General features: G+C 44.0%; 1 pseudogene; it reads left to right on the top strand.

Moving 5' to 3' along the window:
- LOC131494545 (endosome-associated-trafficking regulator 1-like) overlaps positions 1 to 23,939 on the top strand; it is an 84,863-nt pseudogene that overhangs the window by 9,696 nt on the left and 51,228 nt on the right.

Below are 23,939 nucleotides of genomic sequence, written 5' to 3'. Positions count from 1 at the left end.
ATTAAATCAAAAAGAAAGCACCTGTATAATAGTACACAGAATGACTTCAATTTTGTGAAACACCCAAAGAAAACCAAACGTATCTGTGAGGGTTTCTTTTTTCTTCATCCAGATCTTTCCCCTTGCTGCTCATCACAAGAGGCTTCTTTGGTAACTCAGTGAGGAGACAGGATATTTTGATAACATAAGAATATCTCCACGTGATGCTATGGGAGGGATTTTCGATTCCAAACAGAACAGTTGGCTCCTCTGGCAGATGTTCTGCCCTAAAGATCTGAAAGATCCAGAAGCTTCCTCAAACAAGGAGGGGAGGGAGAGAGAAGAGAAGGTGGAGAGGGAGAGAGAAAGGAGAAACAATGGGGGATGTAAGGGATGCTGAAGGGACCCAGCAAAAGGGGGGTTCCTGGCCCTGGTCGCCTTCCGAGCAAGACCACACACATTAAAAAAATGACACCTGGCAGAGAGTCACAAATGCCTCATCTTCTGGATGCCACGTTTGTTTCTGACAGGTTACTGCTTAAAATATTTTTCTTGCTGGTAATGAGCTGTTCTTGCAGGACTTTCCAGAAATTTTTTGAATAAGTTAGAATAACAAAGTCATGGGGAAATGTCTGGAAATTTGTGGACCAACCTATTGTTAAAAACAGGACAACAGAGAGGCGCCTGGGTGGCCCAGTCAGTTAAGTGCCTGACTCTTGATTTCAGCTCAGGTCATGATCTCACGGTTGTGGGATCGAGCCCCACATCGGGCTTAGTGTAGAGCGTGGACCCTGTTTGGGATGCGCTCTCTCTCTCTCTCTCTCTCTCTCTGTCTCTCTGCCCCTCCCATTCTTTCTCTCTCTCTCTGTCTCTCAAAATCAATAAATAAATTTAAGGGGCTCCTGGGTGGCTTAGTCTGTTAAGCGTCCAACTTCGGCTCAGGTCATGATCTCGCGGTTTGTGGGTTCGAGCCCCACCTCAGGCCCTGTGCTGATAGATCAGCCTGGAGCCTGCTTCAGATTCTGTGTCTCCTTCTCTCTCTGCCCCTCTCCCAGTCACACCCTATCGCTCTCAAAAATGAATAAACATTCAAAATATATATGTTTAAATAAATAAATAATAAACTTTAAAAAAAGGACAACAGAATTTCCATTTATAAAACAGATAAGTCACAGGGATGAAAATTACAGCATAGAGAATATAACCAATAATACTGTATTAACTCTGAAAAGTGACCGATGGGGATTACACTTATCGCGGTAAGCACTGCGGAACGTGTAGATTTGTCAAATCACTATGTTGTACACCTGAAACTAATACAACATTGTATGTGAACTATATTTCAATTAAAACAAACAAACAAACAAACAAGTAAATACTAAGAGAACAGGCCCAAAATGGAGTCGCTCATGCTAAGCCTCACATCACCCAACTGAGACTTAACCTTAATCGGAGTTTCGGCTCTCCGAGAAATGAAATCTTAAACCAGTGCTACTCGGTGGTCTGCCTGATAGACCCCTACCCTCTCCTAAAGGAAAGTAAGCTTGCAATAGCCAACCTACTTCTTTGCCTAGTTATCACTTCTTCATTCCTGCTCCCGTCTACCTATAAAAGTCTTTCATTTCATACAGCTCCTTGGAGCTCTTTTCTTTCTGCTAGACTGGATGCTGCCCAGTTCATGAGCCATCAGATAAAGCCAACAAAATCTTTACAATTTAGCCAGTTAAATTTTTTTAACGCTGTCAGCGGTGGCCCCATAGTCTGACACGCACGGTAAGAGCCCGCCATTGTGCACCTTCCAGGAAAGCAAGCTGACGCCCAGGGTCCGACCTCGGTAACCCTCAGTTGCTGCCCATTCTCCCCAGACTGCCCTTTTACCCACACCCCAAGAAGACTGTTACCAACAGTGCGCCTCATGCCGTAACGTGAATACAAATCACCCGGGGATCTTGTTAAAACGTGGATTCGGATTAAATAGAGATGGGGTGAGGCCTGAGATTCTGCACTTCTAATAAGCTCCCAGGTGATAGCAAAGCCACTGGTCCATGGCCCATACCTGGAGCAGCGAGGCTAGACCAGACCAGAGGTTCTCCTCTCTGGCTTCCTACTAGAATCAGCTGGACACTTTTAAAAACTGACACCAAAGACTCCCCCCTTATTTAGAGGATTTAACTAAAGAGCATATGCATATATCTGACATTGGACTCGTATCCCTAATACATAATGAATTCTTACAACTCCATAATTAAAAGACAAACACGCCAATTTTTAAAATGGGCAAAAGGCTAGTTAAGGGACGTGTACTTGCCGTTCCGGGTCTGAAGCGGTCACCTCTAATCTGAATCTGTAATCCGAGGCCCAGAAAAATCGAGCTGCACAAAGACCGGAGAAATGATATTCCTGGCAGAGGGATGGACTTAGGCAAAGAGCCGAAGAGGGGAATGAGTTTGGTGCGTGAGCAGAGAAGGGAGAGATGTATGAGACCAGTTAGGTGTTCGTAACCCAGAGCGCAAGGGATCTGAACACAATCTGATGTGTCTTTGTAAACCATCATTCTCCGCTGTGCAGAGAATAGAAGGGGAGGCAGGAAGGGGGTAGGCGTGGAGAAGAAGAGGAAGGTTTGAAAAGCCGTAGCAGGAAAACACATGAGAAGGTCTGTGGCTTGGGCTCAGTGGAGCAGAGGGGAGATGAATGTGCAGAGGTTGGTGATGTACCCGAGAAGGAGTCCAGTTGCATAGGTTGGTCACAGGCTAAGCCACTGGACACAGTCTCCTTCGCTCATTCTTCCAACAAGTATTAAGTTCTTGCTCTGTTCCAGGCACAGAAGTAGCAGCTGGTGACGTGTCCATTAACAAGGCAGTCATGGTCCTTGCTCTGACTGAATTTCCATCAGGAAACAGATAACTAAGCAGAGTCCAGAGAGTTTGATATCAAACAACTTATTATACAAAAAAAAAAAAAAAAAAAAAAGATTGAATGTCCTTTGTGTACCACAGATGTGTGCCACATTCAGAAGTACACCGCCTAAAGGCATGCGTAAGGGATCTGATATACTCTGGGACTTCAGGGGAGGCCTTTGTTGCCCAGAGTGTGCTTTGAACAGAGCTAGGAAAATTTAAAGAGGTAAAAAAGTTGAGACAGAGAACCCAGTATGTACCAAGTCCCTGAATGGGATTCGGCACAGCTTTTTCAGGACCTAAGACAAGGGCAGAGAACGAAGGGGAGAATACACTGGAAATGAATGACATTCTCCAGGGAATCCTGTCCATTGAAAAGAGCAAAAATAAATTTTTTGATATTGTATAATAAAAACATCAATAATCGGGATACCCAATACCTAGGTAAAAGATCCATTCAAAGTACAAGATAGACCGGTACATTTCACTGGAACAGAATCCAAAAACAAAAAAACAAAACAAAAAAAAAGATTTTAACTGCAAGGTAGCTGAGTTTTCTGTGTTCTTTGAGCACCGGTGAGGATATGGCTTTAAATGGTTAAATCTGGGCCATGCTTAACTGTCCCAAATTTTATGCTATGTTTAGTGCCAAGATGGCAATTTTGGAGGGGCTAAATTTGGATCCCTTTGACTTCTTCACAAACTCAAGAGTCATGCTCTACGACGTAGTCCCAAATTGAATCCAGACTGTTGAATTATATATGAGGGATAAACCTTTCCTAAGAGGTCATTTGTTGGGTCAAAGCAACTCTACAGTGAAATCCCACTGAAACAGCCACTGAGGAGTAGGACCATGCCAGGGGTCACCTACTACTCACCAGGATGGCCATGCCAATTGTTAATGGCTTGGCTAGCATCTGTTCCAAAAGAATCAGAATCACATAGGTGTTATTCATTCAGTCAACAAATATTTACTGAGCTCCTAGTATGTGCCAGGCAAGGGCAGATTTGCTATGAAGGTAATCAAGTATAACCTTCGGGGCCTCTCACTTTCAGGGGCCCCTCCAAGGATTCATACGGTCATGGGTGTTTATGAAGTACACCAAGTACGATGCTTTAGCCATAGCTGGTTAAGACCACTGTCTCTCCAGTCTAGCCTTCTCTTGTTCATACGTTCCCTCATGTTGATTGATGTGGGAGTAGTTGCGTCATTTGGGGAATTCGGCTTAAGTCGAGATGTGGAATCATTTAGTGCGAGCCTAGTGGGGTATATTTATGTGGTTGCGGTCACTTCCATGCGTGATTACATTATTGTTAGTTGTACCATAAAGGCATGTCTTCCAGAGATGCTTTAACTGCCCACTATGCCAACCCACTCAGAATCACAAGGCAAATAATGTTCAGAACCAGAAACTGTTTATTGAGAGGCGCATCCACTTATAAGACTGGAGAGTCTTTCCGATATCCCATAATTCTGATGCCAGGCATCAAGATATGGTTCCTGGCATCCAAAATACGGGATATTGAATAACAAACAGGTGCAAAAGGACTTTGTGGAAAATCCTTCCTAATTTTATAGCCCACATACAAAATGTATTTGACAGAATCTTCCCAACTTTGACATTGCCGGTAGCAAATTATGAAGCTGGAAGAACCTCTGCCGGAATATCAATTAAAAAAGCAAATTTCGGGGCGCCTGGGTGGCTCAGTCGGTTGAGCGTCCGACTTCGGCCCAGGTCATGATCTCGCGGTCCGTGGGTTCGAGCCCCGCGTCGGGCTCTGTGCTGACAGCTCGGAACCCGGAGCCTGTTTCAGGTTCTGTGTCTCCCTCTCTCTCTGACCCTCCCCTGTTCATGCTCTGTCTCTCTCTGTCTCAAAAATAAATAAACATTAAAAAAAATTAAAAAAAAAAACAAAAACCAAATTTCAACAACCATACTGGAAAAAAACTGAATTGTCTTTACATTCTCCATATAGAAAATATTACAAATGTTCCTGCTTATTCTACGAGTTACTGAGATGTTGAAATCTCTCACTCTGGCAGCAAACTTGTGTGTTTTCCCTTGTGGTTTCATCAAATTTAACTTTATACACATTTGAGACAATGTTAGTAAGTACATACAAATTTGGAACTGTTGTACCTTCCTGGAAAATTGAACCTATTTTTATTACAAAATGTCCTTTTTTACATCTTGTAATTCTTGGAATTTAAGCTGCTCAGTCCAATATAAACATGATAATACCACCTTTCTTTTCATTTTTCATTCTTTTGTTGTAATTGCTCTGTAAATAGCCTTAGTTTTAAACATGACTCTTTTAAAGATAATATGCCTGAGATTTTTTTTTAAATCCATTCTTACCATCTATGTTTTTTATTTTTTATTTTTTAATTTTTTAACGTTTTTTATTCATTTTTGAGACAGAGAGAGACAGAGCATGAACGGGGGAGGGGCAGAGAGAGAGGGAGACACAGAATCTGAAACAGGCTCCAGGCTCTCAGCTGTCAGCACAGAGCCCGACGCGGGGCTCGAACTCACGGACTGTGAGATCATGACCTGAGCCGAAGTCAGACGCTCAACCGACTGAGCCACCCAGGCACCCCACCATCTATGTTTTTTAAAGGAACATTCATTCTATTGACATTTGATGTGATTACTAATATATTCAGGCTTTCGCTTACCCTCTTAGTACTTTCTATCTATTTACCTATTATAATCCCTTTTCTCTTGCCTTCCGTAAGTTTATTTAAAATGTTTTATTATCTCATATCCTTCGTATTCCCATCTATTACCATGGAAGTCATATATACTTCTAAGGATATTTCAGTAGTTATTCTGGGGATTATAATATGCATACTTGACTCCTCCAAGTCAAATATTATGCACTTTGTGGACAGTGCAATGTTCTTAGAACACTGATATCATGGGGCGCCTGGGTGGCGCAGTCGGTTAAGCGTCCGACTTCAGCCAGGTCACGATCTCGCGGTCCGTGAGTTCGAGCCCCGCGTCGGGCTCTGGGCCGACGGCTCGGAGCCTGGAGCCTGCTTCCGATTCTGTGTCTCCCTCTCTCTCTGCCCCTCCCCCGTTCATGCTCTGTCTCTCTCTGTCCCAAAAATAAATAAACAACCTTGAAAAAAAAAAAAAAAAAGAACACTGATATCATTGCTATTGTCTATTTTAAATATGTGTGTGTGAAATTTTTAATTACACATAGAAGAGGTAATTTTCCTTTTATCAGAAGAATACTTTTTCACATTTCTTTCAGTGTGGGTGCTATACTCTCTTTTTCTGAAAATGTCTTATTTTGCCTTCATTATTATGAGCTATTTTCAATGGGTATAGCAGTCTTGGTTGGCAGATTAACATTTTTTTCCAGCTTTATTGTTTCTGTTGATAAGTTAGCTGTCATCTTCTTTTTGTTCCTATGAAGGTGACAGGGCTTTTGTCATCCGGCTGCCTTTAAGATTTCATCTTTGATGTGATTTTTAGCAGTGTCGCTATAAGGGATTTGAGTGTATTTTCCTTGACATCTATCCTGGGCATGTTTGTCGGACTTCTTGACTCCATGGTCTGATGTCTTTTATATATTTGAAATACCCATCGTTGTTTCTTCAAATATCATACCCCACTCTCTGGACTTGGACTCCAATTTTGTATTGGTTAGTTCTCACACACTTTCCTTTATGTTCCTCGCCTTCCGATTTTTTTTCATCCTTGCTTCCTCTCATTTCATTCCAAATATTTTCTTCCAAGCAATCTTCTGGTTGACTATTTCTCTCTTTAGTTGTCAAGCGTACTGCTTAACTCCTTCCACAGAGTTCTGAATTTTATTTGTTGAATTTTCCATTTTTGGAATTTTCATTTGGTTTTGATATAGTTTTCTGTCGGTATTCTTAATTATGTCTTTTACCCTCTCAAGTAAGGTAAGTGTGGCTATTTAAAAGTCAACTGTGGATCTGCTCTTTCTTTTGCTTTTGCTAGTTTTCATTCATATGGTCATGTCTCCTCGTATGTCTACTTGGTTTTTATTGTGTTCTAGGCATCGTTCTTATAAAAATAGTAATTAAATAAATGTGAGGCCTAAGATGAGTCTATTGTTCTCCAGAGAGAACCTAGGTTTGCTATTTCCAAGAAACTTAAGACACTAGTCCTCCAGGATCACCTAAATCCAATCTGAGAAACTGAAACATTTCAAAGTTGAGTCCCTAATCTCTGAGAGGGCCTAGTTCTGATTCATCCTTATTCCATTCAGTGTCCCACCCAAAATTGGGGATATTCACTGGATCCCCTCACCATTTTCCTTGAGAGACAAGAGTGCTATAGCCCTAAAGCTTTTAGACCTTTCTCTTGAAAACTGACCTATGTCCCTAGAGGAAAAAGTAGCCCCAGATACTGAGATCATATTCCTGAGCTGTTATCCTTTTGTGGGCAGTGGCATGGTGACTTTTTTGCTATCTTGTCAGCTAACTGGTGCCTTTGAGAATATTTAAAAAAATATTATGTCCAGGTTTCCTAGCTGTCTTAAGTAGAATCACTGATTATCGGTACCTAGTCTGTTACTAGGTCAAATGTATTCTTTCTTCCTAAAAAGTGTATTTAAAAGTCATTTAAAGGATTTTTAATGGGTGGGCAAAGAGATTCATTTGCTTCACTTACCTTCTTGGTTTTTGTGGTTTACAATTATCTCTGTACCAACATATTGGACAACCCCTAGCACACAATGGGTACCCATGAAAGCATGCTGCATGACTAACAATGTCTAAACAATGCCTGACACAAAAATGTTAAATTCTTGTCTCACTTTTCAAAAAAGTCGTTTTGTATCCTAATTTCTTGTTTGATCATCATAATCTCCTCAGCATGAAACATGTCGTTGCCACATGAAAGATGGCATTTGGTGAACCTGGGAATGTCCACGTCCCCTTTGAGTTTCCTAGATAGGGAAATTTATGAGGATGCTAGGTATGTGTTAATAATTAAATTAGAGGGGCGCCTGGGTGGCTCAGTGGGTTGAGCGTCCGACTTTGGCTCAGGTCACGATCTCGCGGTATGTGAGTTCGAGCCCCGCGTCGGGCTCTGGGCTGACGGCTCAGAGCCTGGAGCCTGCTTCCGATTCTGTGTCTCCCTCTCTCTCTGCCCCTCCCCCGTTCATGCTCTGTCTCTCTCTGTCCCAAAAATAAATAAACGTTAAAAAAAATTAAAAAAAAATATTAAATTAGACAGTCTGGGGGGTGCCTGGCAGGCTCAGTCGGGTAAGCCTCCAACTTCAGCTAAGGTCATGATCTTGTGGTTCATGAGTCCAAGCCCCATATCGGGCTCTGTGCTGACGGCGCAGAGCCCGGTGCCCACTTCAGATTCTCTGTCTCCCTCTGTCTCTGCCCCTCCCCAGCTCACGCTGTGTCTGTATCTCAAAAATAAACAAACATTAAAAATATGTTAAAAAAAATTAGAGAGTTTTGTTTTGTTTTGTTTTGTTTTGTTTTTGCCTCTTCCCTCCCTTCGGTGACTATATCTCAATCAGAAAGGCTAAGGATCACAACATGCAGGCATTCCCAGATTTGAGTTTATGGAAGCTGTAATTATAGTTTTTAGAAGGGAAAATCTCTCACCAAAAACACTGAACTGATTAGAACAGCAACTAGAAGACATGCTTTAAGCAAGAAAGTTCCTTTCTCAAGCCAGGGTGTTGATTAATGCCTCTAATGCTCAGTGGGTTTATATGATCTTTGGTGTGCAGAGCTGGCGAATGAGAGAGGAAAGCCTCCAACCTTCCCTGCTTGCTCCACGTTCACTGAATGAAATTGTATAACCTATTGCATCTATGCCAGTTCTACTCTGAGCGTTAAACACCAAGTGTCTCATGGGGCTCCTGGGTGGCTCAGTCGGTTGAGCGTCCCACTTTGGCTCGGGTCGTGATCTCGTGGTTTGTGAGCTTGAGCCCTGCCTCAGGCTCTATACTGATGGCTCAGAGCATGGAGCCTGCTTCTGATTCTCTCTCTCTCTCTCTCTCTCTCTCTCTCTCAAATAAATGAACATTAAAAATTTTTTTAAAAAAACACCAAGTGCCTCGTGCTTGTGTCGAACTACTTCCTGTATATGTGCCCATCTCCCCAGCTAGATGGTAAGCTACTAGGCAGGGACACCAGGTCTTACATTGCTTTCGAGTCCCTTCCTAATACCAAGCACTGTGGTGGCATCTATCAATCAATATGTGCTTCCAGCTAATGTCCATCTACTCATCCAGTAGCTAAACATACATCAGTGACTCCAATCTTCCACTCTGTCTTACTAATTATTTCAACGACATATACTATTTGTCAAACACTGGTGATGGAATGATGAATAATATTTGAGGAGCTCTTAGTCAAGGGTAACAGGTTCTAGATTTTCTTGTTGGTGTACTTCCATTAGGAAAAAGAATGCATTTGAGCATGGATCTTCAGTACGTGAGTTTTTATTTGTATATTATATACAAGCATATAAGTTATAAATCAGCAAGCTTTACCTCTTATTAAAGATACAAAGCTCCCTCAATCTGATTAAAATGAAATTAGCAATAATAGTAATGTATTTTAGAGTGATGTGATTGAATTGCCTTCTTATTTTTATTTTTTATTTCACTTATTTTATTTTATTTTTTAATTTAAATTTTAGTTAACATATAGTGCAATATTGGTTTCAGGAATAGAATTTAGTGATTCATCACTTACATACAACACCCAGTGCTCCTTATAACAAGTGACCTTCCAAAACCCACTACCCATCTAGCCCATTCCCCACCCAAGTCCCTCCAAAATAAAATCATCCTTTGTCTAAGGATATCCTCTCACCATCACTATTTAACACAGTACTGGAAGTCTTAGCCTCAGCAATCAGACAACAAAACTAAATAAGAGGCATCCAAATAGGCAAGGAAGAAGTCAAACTGTCACTCTTTGCAGAGGACATGATACTCTATATAGAAAACCTGAAAGACTCCACCAAAAAATTGCTAGAACGAATACACGAATTCAGCAATGTCACAGCATATAAAATCAATGTGCAGAAATCTGTTGCATTTCTATGCACCAGAACAATGCTTCCTTATTTTTTAAAAGCTGGTTTCATTTTGTATCATGGCACAGCTAAGGTCTGATTTAAGTTCAATTTCCATACTTGTTTTAATGATACTCATAACTCATCAAGATCCCTCCTTAAGATTCATCTTCCCAATCAAAGGACTACAATGTTGGCTACATAATGATACGCATTTTCAATTCCGCCTCCAATTTTGCAAGGAATTTTGATAAAATTGGACGAGTGGGGCACCTGGGTGACTCAGTTGGTTAAGCATCTGACTTCAGCTCAGGTCATGATCTCACAGTTCGTGAGGTGGGGCCCCACATCAGGCTCTGTGCTGACCGCACAGATCCTCTGCCCCCAATCTCTCTCCGCCCCTCCCCCACTGGTTCTCCATCTCTCTCTCTCTCTCTCTCTCTCTCTCTCTCTCTCTCAAAAATAAACAAATAAATAAATAAGGTGTTACTAGTAAAAGTTCATCTTTCCTGATCTCAATCTGCAGTTCTTGCAAACTCACCAGAAGATGTTCTATGTTTTTATATTTGCTCAGGAGTAGTGGGCGGGTTTAAAATTCACTGAATCCCTTTATTTTGAAGATTTTAAAACAGATCAGGAAATACTGGTTTCAAGCTTAAGTGCATAGATAAAGAGTCTTTTGTTTTTTGTTTTTTTGTTTTTTTCAGTGAGTGTCATGCTTTATATATACTCAGGGCAAAAAACCACATACTGATGGTAATATCTCTAAACACCCCTTTTCAAAATGTCCACCCCCCCAAAAAAGCATGAGTTCTGTTGAAAAAGGGAGTTATTTTCTCAGTTATTCTTAAATCTTCATCTTTGTAATCAAGCGATAGATTGAACATGTTTTACTTTTGGTTTTTAGGACTAGGTGAGTGGTATTCCACTGACAGACTCTTATCACAGGAACATCAGTAAACACAGCACATTTGCCCTCCTTAAAGGAAAAATACACAATTCTTCTTTATCTTTGCTGGCCCGTGGTTTGCCCCGAGATGACCAGAGAGCCTGTGTCACCATCACATCATGAAACGTTGGAAATATTCTCATTTCAATTTAATACATTCCATAAGGCCATTTACCTGGGCACCTATTAATAGCAAAAACGTCCCAGCATGCTGGAAATTGACAAATAACCACTCTACTTTTGCAACTCGCGTTATCCAGATATAAAAATATAAATAACAATTCTAATTTCTTCTTTGGTCCCCAGTGAGCTATTTTGCACATTACCTCGGGCACATACTTGGGGAAACTTTAGTCTAGGGGGATCAAAGCAACTTGTCTTTGTGGGATACCTGGGTGGCTCAGTTGGTTAAGTCTCCAACTTCAGTTCAGGTCATGATCTCACGGTTCACGGGTTCGAGCCCCGCGTCAGGCTCTGTGCTGACCGCTCAGAGCCTGGAGCCTGCTTCAGATTCTGTCTCCCCCTCTCTCTGCCCCTCCCTCACTCATGCTCTGTCTCTCTCTCAAAGAAGAAACACTAAAAAAAAAAAATCTAAGCCAACTTGTATCTGTACAACAATCTATGAGGCATTATGACAGTTGATGCTTGGAATATGCACAAGTAGAAATACTATCTTTTTTATCTTACAGATGAAGACTCCTGAATAAACTATCCATTGTTATTTAAAGTTGGAACGGAAGCCTGCAGCTTTTGCCCCCAATCCTACACTTTCCACTATGAGGTTTTGCTCCAGGGCCCACTTCTTCAATTATATGCTGGAGTGGGACTAAGCCAGAGAGACAAGGAGGTCACAACACTCAACTTCAGGGTAGGAAGAAAAAAATGCATTCAATGATCTTTCTTCAAAAACTCCATTCAAGCAAGCTCCTTGAAATAAAGATAATATATACCCAGTTGGTACTAACCTTCCATTTTGGAGAAATTTTAAAGCACTCAACAACATTATTATTTTCCTCCTAAGGAAATAATTTGGAAGAAAGAAAAAAGCATCATAAAGGGTTCATTATGGTGCTAGATATCATTGGGGAAACGGCACGCATGGAAACCTTCAACAGTCTGGAAATGATGTAGAAAATACATTTGCTTGATTCAGCCATGATAATTCTAAAAAACGACTATTGCATAGGGCCAGGAAAAGTAACTATGCTTTCATATTTTTACTGAAGCCAGTGGTTCTCAAACTAAATGTATTTCAGAATCACCTATGAAATGTTTAAATATACTCTTTCCCAAGCCCCATCCTGGACCTACTGAATCAGACTTTCTATGGTCAGTCCTATGGTTGGAATCAGCATTTCTAAAGCTGCATTGGTATTGCTGATGCACCATCCAGATTGAGACTCGCTGATCAATCCTAGGATCACACAATCTAAAAATTAACTGTGGTGGAAGATAAGACTGAAAGAAGATAGGAAAAAATAAGATCGGTTTCGGTCACTGAACTATCCAAAATATAATCATTTATTTTTACTGATCTAATATATATTGTATAATAAAAAAATGCAATTTGTTAACATGAACACATGCTATAAAATCTCTTTCCCTATACTTACTGTAAAGAAAGATGTCTTCTCTTAATCCTCACCCCTTACGTGCTTGCCTTTCACCATAAATCTGAAGAAAATCAGCAATCCGCTGCCTCTGTTTGAAGAGTTTTCTTCAGACAAGATTTGGTTCTTTCCATAATTTGGCTATTGTCCAAAGTGATGCTGTAAACATTGGGGTACATGTGCCCCTTTGCATCAGCATTTTTATATCCTTTGGATAAATTCCTAGTAGTGCAATTGCTGGGTCGTAGGGTAGTTCTATTTTTAATTTTTTGAGGACCTCCACGCTGTTTTCCAGAGCGGCTGCATGAGAGAGCATTCCCACCGACAGTGCAAGAGGGTCCCTCTTTCTCCACATCCTTGCCAACATCTGCTGTTTCCTGAGTTCTTAATTTTAGTCACTCTGACCAGCGTGAGGTGGTAACTCAGTGTGCTTCTGATTAGTATTTCCCTGATGGTGAGTGATGGGGAGCCTCTTCTCATGTGTCTGTTGGCCATGTGGAGGTCTCCTTTGGAAAAGTGTCTACTCGTGTCTTCTTAAGATTGGGCCATTATGAACACTACGTTCCTCTACCTTATGTAGCAGCAGGAGGAGAAAGGCCATGGGATGTTGCTTTGCTGAGATTCTAGGTACCAAGTCTCCTTGCTGGTAGAATTAGGGGGAAACAGGAGACTACACCACACGACTGTGAGTCTAACTGTATGCTGGAGATCATGGGCACACCTCCTGCTGGGAGGTGGCACACGAATTAACGAAGTAATGCTTTGTAATGACTGGAAGGCTCGGGATTGGCAGAAACAACCTACAAGCAAGCAACCACGTGGAAGCCAATCATCTGAAACTCTAGCAACTACTCCTGAAAAACCGTTATGATGTACCTAAGACATACTATGAGATTTGCTTTCTGTTAGTTTTGAATGGCACCACCCGGCAATATTGTTCCTGATGGTAGAGCCGATGTGGTACCTCGGGCCACTTTGATATTAATATCAACATTCCCATCCGCTGCCTTCCATTATGCAGCATACATTGCAGATGCCCCCAAATACCTCTTTGTTTTCTGAATAATTTCTCCATATCGATGCATAAGGTTGAATGTTTACTTCCTAAGTCCAGTGTAATTAACGTGCAGGGTTTGTTACGTTAGTTTCAGATGTACAATACAGTGATTCAACAATTCTATGCGTTAGTCCATGCGCATCACGATAAATGTACTCTTAACCCCCTCCACCTATGTCACCCACCCCCCACCCCAAAATACCTCTTTATTTTGGTGTGACTTGATGACCAGTCTCTAGCTAAAAGGGACCAATAGATTGAACCCCAACAAATCGCTCCATTAGCCCCCGCTGTCAAGTCCCTGGAACTTCTCTAGGTCCTATCCTTTCCAAGACCTGTTTGTTTTCTTAGATTTTTTTTTCTTTAGTTTTGTGAGCTGCCCCCGTATTTTTGTGAGCTAAATGTTGCACTCAGTCTTCATCCAACCCTCCTTCTGGTTGGGGAGGTTGGAAAGCTGAAACTACGTCTCTGGGGCTCCCTCGCAGCAAGGGTTCTGTATGCAAATTCGTTCCACCCATTAGATGTGCCCCAGTGAGTTTCAGGAAGCAAATCGTCCTTCTCTCTCTGGGCTGTTTCTTCTGACCAGCAAGGGTGTGGAGATGTGAGGTCTCTCTGGAGCAGCACCCCATGCCCATGCTTCAACACTGTATATTCAGCAAAAGTGCCACAGCAGCTGGATGGGGCAGCGGGGGTGGCCTCTTCATAGCTTGGCTTCAGTGGTGACCTCGAAGTGAATAACTCCCCTTGGGTTGATCTGTATTGTACTGTTCTGCAGTTATTCCTGGAATTTTAGCCAGGAATCTTCTCCCTCAGCCCTTCCATCAATTTTTTTAGCACCTAATTCTCTATCTTGAGTCCCTTTCTGATTAAGATACCTATAGAAGGCGTTTTTTTTTTTTAATGTTTATTTACTTTTTGAGAGACAGAGACCGAGCATGAGCAGGCGAGGGGCAGAGAGAGAGGGAGACACAGAATCCGAAGCAGGCTCCAGGCTCCGAGCTGTCAGCACAGAGCCCGACGTGGGGCTCGAACCCATGAACCGTGAGATCACGACCTGAGTCGAAGTCGGACGCTTAACTGACCGAGCCCCGCAGGCGCCCCTAGAAGGATTTTTTTGGCCTAGCTCATACACTTCCAACAAATCGCATTTTTGCTTATACTTGCCAAAGTCAGTTTCTGTTGCTTCCAATCAAAGAACCCTCCTTACAGGTGTCTGGGGTACCACTAGCAGAAGCTGAGAGGCTATAATCGAAAGAATTTGATACCTGTTTAGGAGTCAAGAGATCAAAGTTTGACCATTTAGTAGCATATGACCTTAGACATATCACCCACATTTCAGAGCCTCAGTTTCCTAAAGCAAGGATAATTAACACTCACTCCATAGGATAATTGTGAGGATTAAATCTGGTAAAGTAAAAAGGTGTTCCCCATCTGATAGGCAACCGACCACTGTTGGCTGTGTCTGCTGTGGCTTAGTGAACACAATTGGCAATTATCTGGAAATCTTATGGAATTTATCAGGTAAGAAAATGAACAGCTGGATAGCACCTGGACCTCTGATGACGTTCTCAAGCCATTGAATTAATTAACCCTGGAGCCCCGCTGTTTAACCCACATTTTGCTTGCTTTCCCATAACTTGAAGCTGATGTTAACAGATAACTCTTAGGCGAGGCTCTCCAGAAAAGAGGCTCTACAATGGTGGTCAATTGGGAGGTACCCTCAGGATTCACAGCCATGAAAAAGTGATGACAACAGACAGGGCAGGAGAAGAAGCTGAAGTGCAATGTCATTCCAAAAGTGTTCTCACACACCTCCATGGGGAACTCTTGAGCCAGGATGGACCATTAGAGCTACCCCAAATGTAGGCAAGGGGGCCGAGCCTTTATATTCCTACTTTATGACTCTTGCATTGACCAGTCATTGGGTATGAGTTACTCCCAGAAAAGGTTCCATGGCCTTGAGCCAGGCAGTTCTATTCAGCCAAGAGCAACTCTTAAGGAGGAGCTCAGCTGTGTGCCACGAGCGGCCAACACTGGCAGCCACTGGAGTCAGGAATCTGTTAGTCCTAAAGGGAGAAGGCCAGACCACCCACCATATATACCCAATCTCCATCTCAAGTTACTATGTAAACAGATGGACTCCCACGACAGTGGTACATAATAGTCAGATCTGCTTCCTATGGTTCCAAAACCATAAATATGCTGAATCAGGAAATGACATTGCCAATCAGATATCTCTGGCTAGCAGAATATTATGCAAAAGTCGTATAATCTATATTTATAATGCTTTAAATAATTCTGAAAAGTACCCTCAAGAGTCTCTTAGTTGTCGAGATTTTTGCATATACATTTTCCATCAGCGTAATTGATTAAGCTGTAAGCGTCTCTATAAAATTAAATGCAGTCTTTTGTTATCTAAGTATATTTAAGCCCCTGACAACAGATAGATCAGAAATGTATGTAGCCCAACATTTATTCAATTCCAAGGAAGATAACTAGTTCTAATAAAGGCTTCATCTGGGTAATCAGTTTGTGTTCATTAGCACATGATAATCTCAAGTTTTGTAACTTCTGCACATGCGTTATTTCACTTAGTCTTCCCAGAAACTGTGACATGAAGAGGGTGAAAAGTATTAGCTCCAATTTAGAGATGAAACTACATATGAAGAGAAATGAAATGGCTCGCTGAAAGACATGCATCCAGGAAATGGTGGAGTCAGGGGAAAATGTGGGTCATCTGTCTCAGAACCCAGTATAGCAAACACACCCTAAGGTAGCCCCCAATGGGTCATGCTTTTATACAATCCCCTCCCCCTCCAGTTCTGATGGAAACTGTGACTTGCTCAGAATATAACAAGGGTAATAGGATGTCACTACCCTGATTATGGCAAAGATGGTCGAAGTCACTCTTGTGGTTACGTTTTGTTATATAAGACTTTGCAACTGGAGACAGGCATTCCTAGTGGTCTTGAAAAAACACACCGCCATGTTGTAAAAGCTTATCTGGAACTCCACATGGCAGGGAACTACGGGAAGCCTCTGGGACCTGAGGGTGGCCTCTGGCCAACAGCCACCAAAATGCTGGGGCCCTCATCTGCATTCTGCCGACAATCTGAACAAGCTTGGAAACAGGTCCTTTCCCATCCGAGCCCCCAGATGAGAACACAGCCCACCTGACAGGCACATTGCTGCCTTGTAAGATCCTGAGCAAACAGTCTCTGGGTTCCCATTTATACCCAAAACATGCCCAGACTCCCGACCCACAGAAGCTGTGAAATAATAAATGTGTACTGCTTTAAGCTGCTCAGTTTGGGGTAATTTGTCATCTAACAATAGAAAACTTTCACAACAGTATGGTATACTGGCATAAAGACAGACACACAGATCAACAGAACAGAATAAAGAGCCCAGAAAAAAAAAAACCTATGCATATATGGTCAATTAATGTACGACAAAGGAGCCAAGAATATACGATGGCAAAAGTCTCTTCAATAAATGGTGTTGAGAAAACTAGGCAGCCACATGCAAAAGAATAAAGTTGGACCACTATCTTATACCATATGCAAAATTTAACTCAAAATGGATTAAAGACTTGAACCTAAGACCTGAAACCCTAAGACTCCTAGAAGAAAACATAGGTGGTAACCTCCTTGCCGTAGGTCTTGGTGACGATTTTTTTTTTTTTACTCTGGCACCAAAAGCAAAAGCACCAAAAGCAAAAGTAAACAAGTGAGACTACATCAGACCAACGTGTGATGTACAGCTACTAATGCACAGCAAAGGAAATATGGAGATCTTTGTCCGTTGAACTTTTTACTTTCTGAGTTTGTGATGCAAAGGTCCCCTGATTACGGGCTTCCCTGCTCCCTGCTCTGTGGACGTGTAATCCACACGTTAGCAAAGACTGGTGTGAATTCCATCCTTGTACGAGCTCAGTGGTCTTCCAGTTCACACCCACAGCCCCGAGAAGTCATCGACCCTGGATCTGGAGACAGTTCTTCAAAACTCAGTCGTGAAATTCACCATGAGCTAGAGATGCCACCGGAAAACCCCCTTTCGCTTTAGTTTAAAGCTGCCCCGTGTGGTGAAAACTTAGGTATCAGGTTTAAATAGGAGGAATTTGTTGAGGAGAGAAGCTCACCTTCTTTTGGCGATGGTTTGGGTCAGCTGTGGCTTGTCGTCCGCTGGGTCTCTGAGTTCGTAGCAGAGTTTCACGCCAACTTGCAAGAGGGTTAAATAGAATTTCATGGGACACCGTCCATCCACTTGGGAGGGAGTTGTGTATCCAGAATTCCTTCGTGTACACAGTCTCCGGGCAGGAGTGCCTAGGTTGGCGTGGAGTCCGGTGTCCTGGCAGCTCACACTTAGGATGAGAAGGAATTGGAAGAGAAAATGTGTTTTGGACGAAGACGGTAATATGTCCTCCAGGGGTTGGAACCATCACAGCACAGGCTGTCACCTGATGGGGTCATCTGGTCTGCAGCCACACAATCCTTTGAACTGTAGCCCTCATATTCATCATGACGATTGGAAGGGCCTCGGGCCACGGGAGGCCTGCTTTTTTGTTTCAATTGGCTTCATCTCCCAACGGAGATGTGGACTGGAGCAGGCTGCCTAGATTCGTCTTTGCAGCCCTCTTTATGAACGTTGATGTCACTTCTGCCATAACTTCAAGAGGAGAGCAATCAGCCCACATGCTTGCGAGGTCATTACCAAATTCTTTCACTGACATAGTCTGAAACTCCGACCCTAGTTGATAAGTTCCCCAATATATGAATGTTTTTCTCCCTCTAGCCCTCGATTTTCGAAATCAGTGATGGCTTTGGTCCGAACGTGCGTGTGCCCCAAATTCATATGTTGGGATCCTAATGCCCAAGGTGATGGTGTTAGGAGGGGGGGCATTTGGGAGGTGTTTAGGTCATGAAGGGGGACCCCGGTGAGTGGGATTCATGCCTTTATTAAAGAGCCCAAGAGAGTTCTCCTGCCCTTCTCACCATGTGAAAACGCAACAAGAAGTCTGTGACTCAGAAGAGAGCCCTCACCCAGCCCTGCTGGTGCCCTGATCTTGGACTTCCAGGCTCCAGAACTGTGAGATAAATTTCTTTTGTTTAAAGTCTGCCAGTCTGTAGTTCTTCCATGTAACAGCCCAAACAAACTGAGACAATGACAGCCTAAGAAATGTAATTTTAAAACATTAAGATCTGGTGGAATCTTTCATTCTTCTACGTTCTTAGGACCATACAATTCCCACAAGGGACTTGATACTATCGCCAATTGAATGTTTAAATTTCACATGGCTTCATCTCATTTGCAAGTCACAAGGCATGGAGTCGTCCTTAGACTCCCCTCATGTCAAAAAATGCTTCCTAATGCAGGATTTACATGCCCAGACACATCATAATCAAACTGCCAAAACAAAGGAAAGTCTTGAAAACAGCCAGGGGGAAATGACACATTGCTTACATGACTATTTTTCTCCTCTGATGTTCTTTAAAATACGTATGATGGCGGGGTGCCTGGGTAGCTCAGTCGGTTAACCTGACTTTGGCTCAGGTCACGATCTTGCAGTTCATGAGTTCAAGCCCCGCATCAGGCTCTGTGCTGACAGCTCAGAGCCTGGAGCCTGCTTCGGATTCTGTGTGTGTGTGTATGTGTGTGTGTGTGTGTGTGTGTGTGTGTGTGTGTGTCTGCCCCTTCCCCACTTGCACTCTCTCTCTCTCTCTCTCTCTCAAAAATAAATAAACATTTAAAAATGTTAAAGTATGTATGATGGCTAAAAGCAAAAATGATGGCATCATCTAATGGAATTTTCAATGCACGTAGTACATGAACTACATATGACAACTACAACATAGAGGAAAAAAGGGCACGGGGCCTCCAAGGTGGGTAGATTTCTATATTCCACTAGAAATGGTAGAACATCAATTCTAAGTAGACCGAGAAGTTGAGTACGTATATTGTAATCTTTTGAATAGCCACTGAGAGAAAAACACACAACAGATATTATTGTCTTAATCTCTTCAGGCTGCCATAACAAAACACCATAGACTAGGGGGGCTTAAACAACTATAAGTGATTTCCCACAGTTCTGGAGACTAGAAGTCAGAGGTCAGGGTGTCTGCAGGGCGGGCGTCTGGTGAGAGCTCTCTCTCTAGGTTGTAGACAGTGGCCTTCTTCTATGCCCTCAGGTGGCCTTTCCTCAGTGGTACAGGTGGAGAGAGAGAGAGAGAGAGAGAGAGGAAGCTCTCTGGTATCTCGTCTCCTAAGGCCATTAATGCTATCATAAGGGTTCCATTCTCATGACCTGACCAAACCCTATTGACCTCCCAGAGGCCCCATCTCCAGATACCATCACATTAGGGTTTAGGGCTTCAACATATGAATTCGGGGGGAACATAATTCTTCCACTGCAGATGAAGTCAAAAACTCCATAGACGAACTGAAATGCAATCCTGAAAAACATTCACATAATTCAAAAGAAGGCAGGAAATAGAAAACAGAAGAACAAAAGCAAAGGGAACAGGTGATAATATGGCAGAATGAAATCCAAACAATTACATTAAATGAAGCTATGACCCCCATTTTCGTGATGAGGAAGCAATGACTCAGAGAAGCACGGCTACAACCTGACCAAGGGTGCACAGATACAAGGGGCAGCTCCAACACTCCAGCTCAGCTCTGCCCAGGCCCCCCAAACCCTCCCTCCTCTACTGCTCTGAGCTTCGAAAATCACAGCCCACCCTCCGGGTAGCCATGAATCACAGGCCTGCGCACAGATGATGGTACCCGGGGTCAGAAGACAGAAGTCGGTGCCCGGGGTCAGAAGAGAGCCTTGCTGCTCCGAAAACCCAAATCCCTGGGCTTCTGCAACCCAGCTCACGTCCCAGAGCTTGAGTAGGGCAAGAGCAACTCCCACACCCCGAAAGGCCAGACTTTGGAAGGAGGAGGAGGGAGGAACCAGCTTCAGGAGCACACTGCAGATAAAGCAGCCCCCAAAAGTCCCAGGCCAGAGCTGGAATGCCGTCAGACTAGCCGCTGAGTCTCCTGACAGTTCTAAGGCTGGTGTATGTGTGTGACTCTGTACAGTTTCACAGACGTGGTCTTTTCCAAGTACAAAGCTCTCTTTTAAACACCCTCATCCCAAGCCCTGCAATTGCAACTGTTGCCCCGGGATGTCTTCTCATCCCTTCAGGGTGGCAGGAGAAAAGGTCCCAAGCTCCTGGACAAAGGCTTCTCCAAAGTGCTGGACCAAGCTCCGTCCAAGGAAAAGAGTGGCCGGGAGGAGGTCCGGACCTTTGAAGGACTCCCTCTCGACCCTCTCCTTGGCGCAGTCCAACCGGAGCTGGCCACGCACATCTACCACCAAAACAAGAGCAAGAACCTTCCCAGCAGTGGCTTCCCTCCCCGACATCCCCAGAGAGCAGCTTCCTGCCAATCCGCCTCTGAGCCACGACAAGAAAACCGCAAACAGTCCTTTCGTATAATAGCGATACTAATACAGCTTCCATTTGTCAAACATCTAACCGCCACGCAGGTGGCTTTTCTCATCCTTGTTGTAATCCTAATAATGGCTAACGTTTTCAAAACGCTCATTTTGGGCCGGGCCCTACACTAAGTCCTTGCAATGCATTATTTCGTTCTCTCTTTGCATCAAACCCGTGAGCGGGTATTAATAATACCCGTGAGTGGGTATTATTATCCCCATCTCCCAAGGAGACAAGGAGGCTCAAAGAGGATCATCCGTCCAACAAGAAGGGGAGTAGCCAGGACTGAAAACTAGTTCTGCCTCACTCCAAAGATCACACTTCTTCCCACAGTGGTATAAATTTGAAAGGGCAGTGGTCGCGGGAGGGGGGGGGGGGGGGCACCTGGGTGGCCCCGTCCGTGGAGCACCCAGCTCTTGATTTCAGCCCAGGATCACGGGATCGAACCCCACGTCAGGCTCCACGCCGAGCACGGAGCCTGAAGCGTCTCTCTCTCCCTCTTTCTCTCTCTGCCCTTCCCCCCACTCACGTGTGTGCTCTCTCTCTCTTCCTAAAATAAAAACAAATTTTAAAAAAAAAGAGCAATGATATGTTGCAATATTTCATATTAGTAAATAACAGCATTACCAGGATCCTCCAGTAAAGTCAGGTCGTAAGGAGGACCAAACCTCGATGAAGGAATTCTACCTCCTCTTAATGTTGATACCCTAGTTGAATTACAGGACCAGCTGTGCTGGCCACAGCTTTCATTTGTCCATTCCAGGAGTAAACGAGCATCTATCGTACAGGGCACTGGTAGATAGCACAGTGAGTCAAGCAAGCACCACACACGTTTGCCAAAGTTTGCGATCTGGCGGGAGAAACAGACAAACGATAAATTAGAGTACAGGGTGATAATTCAGCAGGTACAGGAAGCACATGGGGATACACCTGACACAGCCCTGGAGCGTGCGGGAGGGAGGATCTCCCAGAATGAGCAGCGCCTAAGTCAAGAGCTAAGTTTGGCTGAAAAAGCCAGACAAAATCTGAGAAGAGTATTCTTAGCAAAAAGGAAAGCACATGGGAAGGCCCAGAGGCAAGAGGGAACGTGGAAGAAGTTCTTGGAGCACAGGGTCTGGCAAGCAGAGCAGTGAGGAATGAGAGGAAACCGGGCCAGGTCGTGCAGGGCCTTAGGAAGGATTTTGGACTCCATCCCAGGAGCAAGAGGGAGCCATCGAAGACACTTGGTCAGGACCATGACATGAGCAGATTTTCATCTCAGACAGACGTCTCTGAGTTCAGTAGCGAGAAGACCATAAGGGATCAGGACCACGGGCAGACACAGCAGCTGGGGACTGCTGCAATCATCCGGCCACAAGACTGCGTTGGCCTGAGACAGCAAGGCACTGGGGACTGAGACAATGGAGGGAATTGGATCAGGAGATCAGAGGACAAGATGCCAGACAGACGCAGGGACCCAGAAGATGCGGAAGAAGAAGGCAAGAATCGAAGCTAAAGACCAAGTTCTGGAAGGAACCGAGCCGGGGTTTGCCAGCTCTTCTCACTCCCGCCGACAGAGGAAGAGTGAGCGGGGCCGGGGGGGCAGGCAGATCGGCCTTCCTCCTGCTGGATTAAGGCGCCTGTGTGACTCCCAAGTGGGAGGACGTTGCTTGCACAGAAAAGAAGCTCTGGTGCTCAGGAGGACAACCTCAACTGGAGTTGAGGCCCAGAGGCAGTATGCGCAGACAGGGAAATGGTCACTGAAACCATGGACGTAGGTGAGCTCACTGAGAAGGGCTTGTACTGGGAAAAGAAGAAGGAGGCATGAGGCAGAATCCTGAAGAAAAACGAAAACAACAACAGGGAGTGAGGCAAGTGCTGAGCGACAGGAGGCAATGAAAGAAGGTGAGAAGCAGTGAGCACAGTCCTTGGAGGAGAAACAGAGATTATGGAGCCAAAGGAAGACAAGCCTTCAGGAGCAGCTGGTCAACAGTAACAAAAGACGAGTATTAAAGATGACTCATTGGAGAGGCATGTGACTGGCTCAGTCGGTAGAGCATGTGACTCTTGATCTCAGGGTTGTAAGTTCGAGCCCTGTGTTGGGTGTACAGGTTACCTAGAAATAAAATCTTTAGGGACACCTGGGGGGCTCAGTCAGTTGGGTGTCCAACTCTTGATTCGGGCTCAGGTCATGAACCCAGGGTTGTGGAATCAAGTCCTACATCGGGCTCCACTGAGCATGGCGCCTGCTTGGGACTCCTTCTCCCCTCTCCCCTCTCCCCTCCCCGCTGCCCCTCTCTTTCTCTAAAATAAACAAACAACCAAATAAATAAAATCTTTTAAAAAAAAAAAAAAAAAAGATTATTCATGGGCCCCTGGGTGGCTCAGTCGGTTAAGCATCCAACTTCGGCTCAGGTCATGACCTCATGGTCTGTGAGTTCGAGCCCCACGTTGGGCTCTGTGCTGACAGCTCGGAGCCTGGAGCCTGCTTGGGATTGTCTCCCTCTCTCTGCCTCTCCCCTGCACACACACACACACACACTCTCTCTCTCTCTCTGTCCCTCCCCCACTCATGCTCTCTCTCTCTCTCTCTCTCAAAAATAAATAAACATTAAAAAAATATTTTAAAGATTATTCATTGGATATATGGTGACAAAAAGGTCATCGAATCCAGAACAGGATCCAGAAGTCCAGAATCTTCCCTCCCTCCCACATCAAGGAACCAATAGTGTTAAGAAAGGAAATTAATGGCCAGAGTATGTTACTCACGTGCCCTTGGCAAAGGCGGCACGGGGCACTGGGAAGAGCAGGCGTCCTGAAGCCACGCTGATGTGGGATGGCATTCCAGCCCTGCCACCCCCCACCTGTGTGGTTGCAGTTTGTCACACCACCTCCCAGAGCCCCGAGGGGCCGATCGCCACGTGTTAAATGGGGTTAACAAGAACTGACC

This window comes from Neofelis nebulosa, chromosome 14, assembly GCF_028018385.1.
Source record: "Neofelis nebulosa isolate mNeoNeb1 chromosome 14, mNeoNeb1.pri, whole genome shotgun sequence".
Classification (NCBI taxonomy): Eukaryota; Metazoa; Chordata; class Mammalia; order Carnivora; family Felidae; genus Neofelis; species Neofelis nebulosa.
The sequence above is the reverse complement of the archived record's forward strand: the minus strand, read 5'-3'. Positions and strand labels throughout refer to the sequence as shown.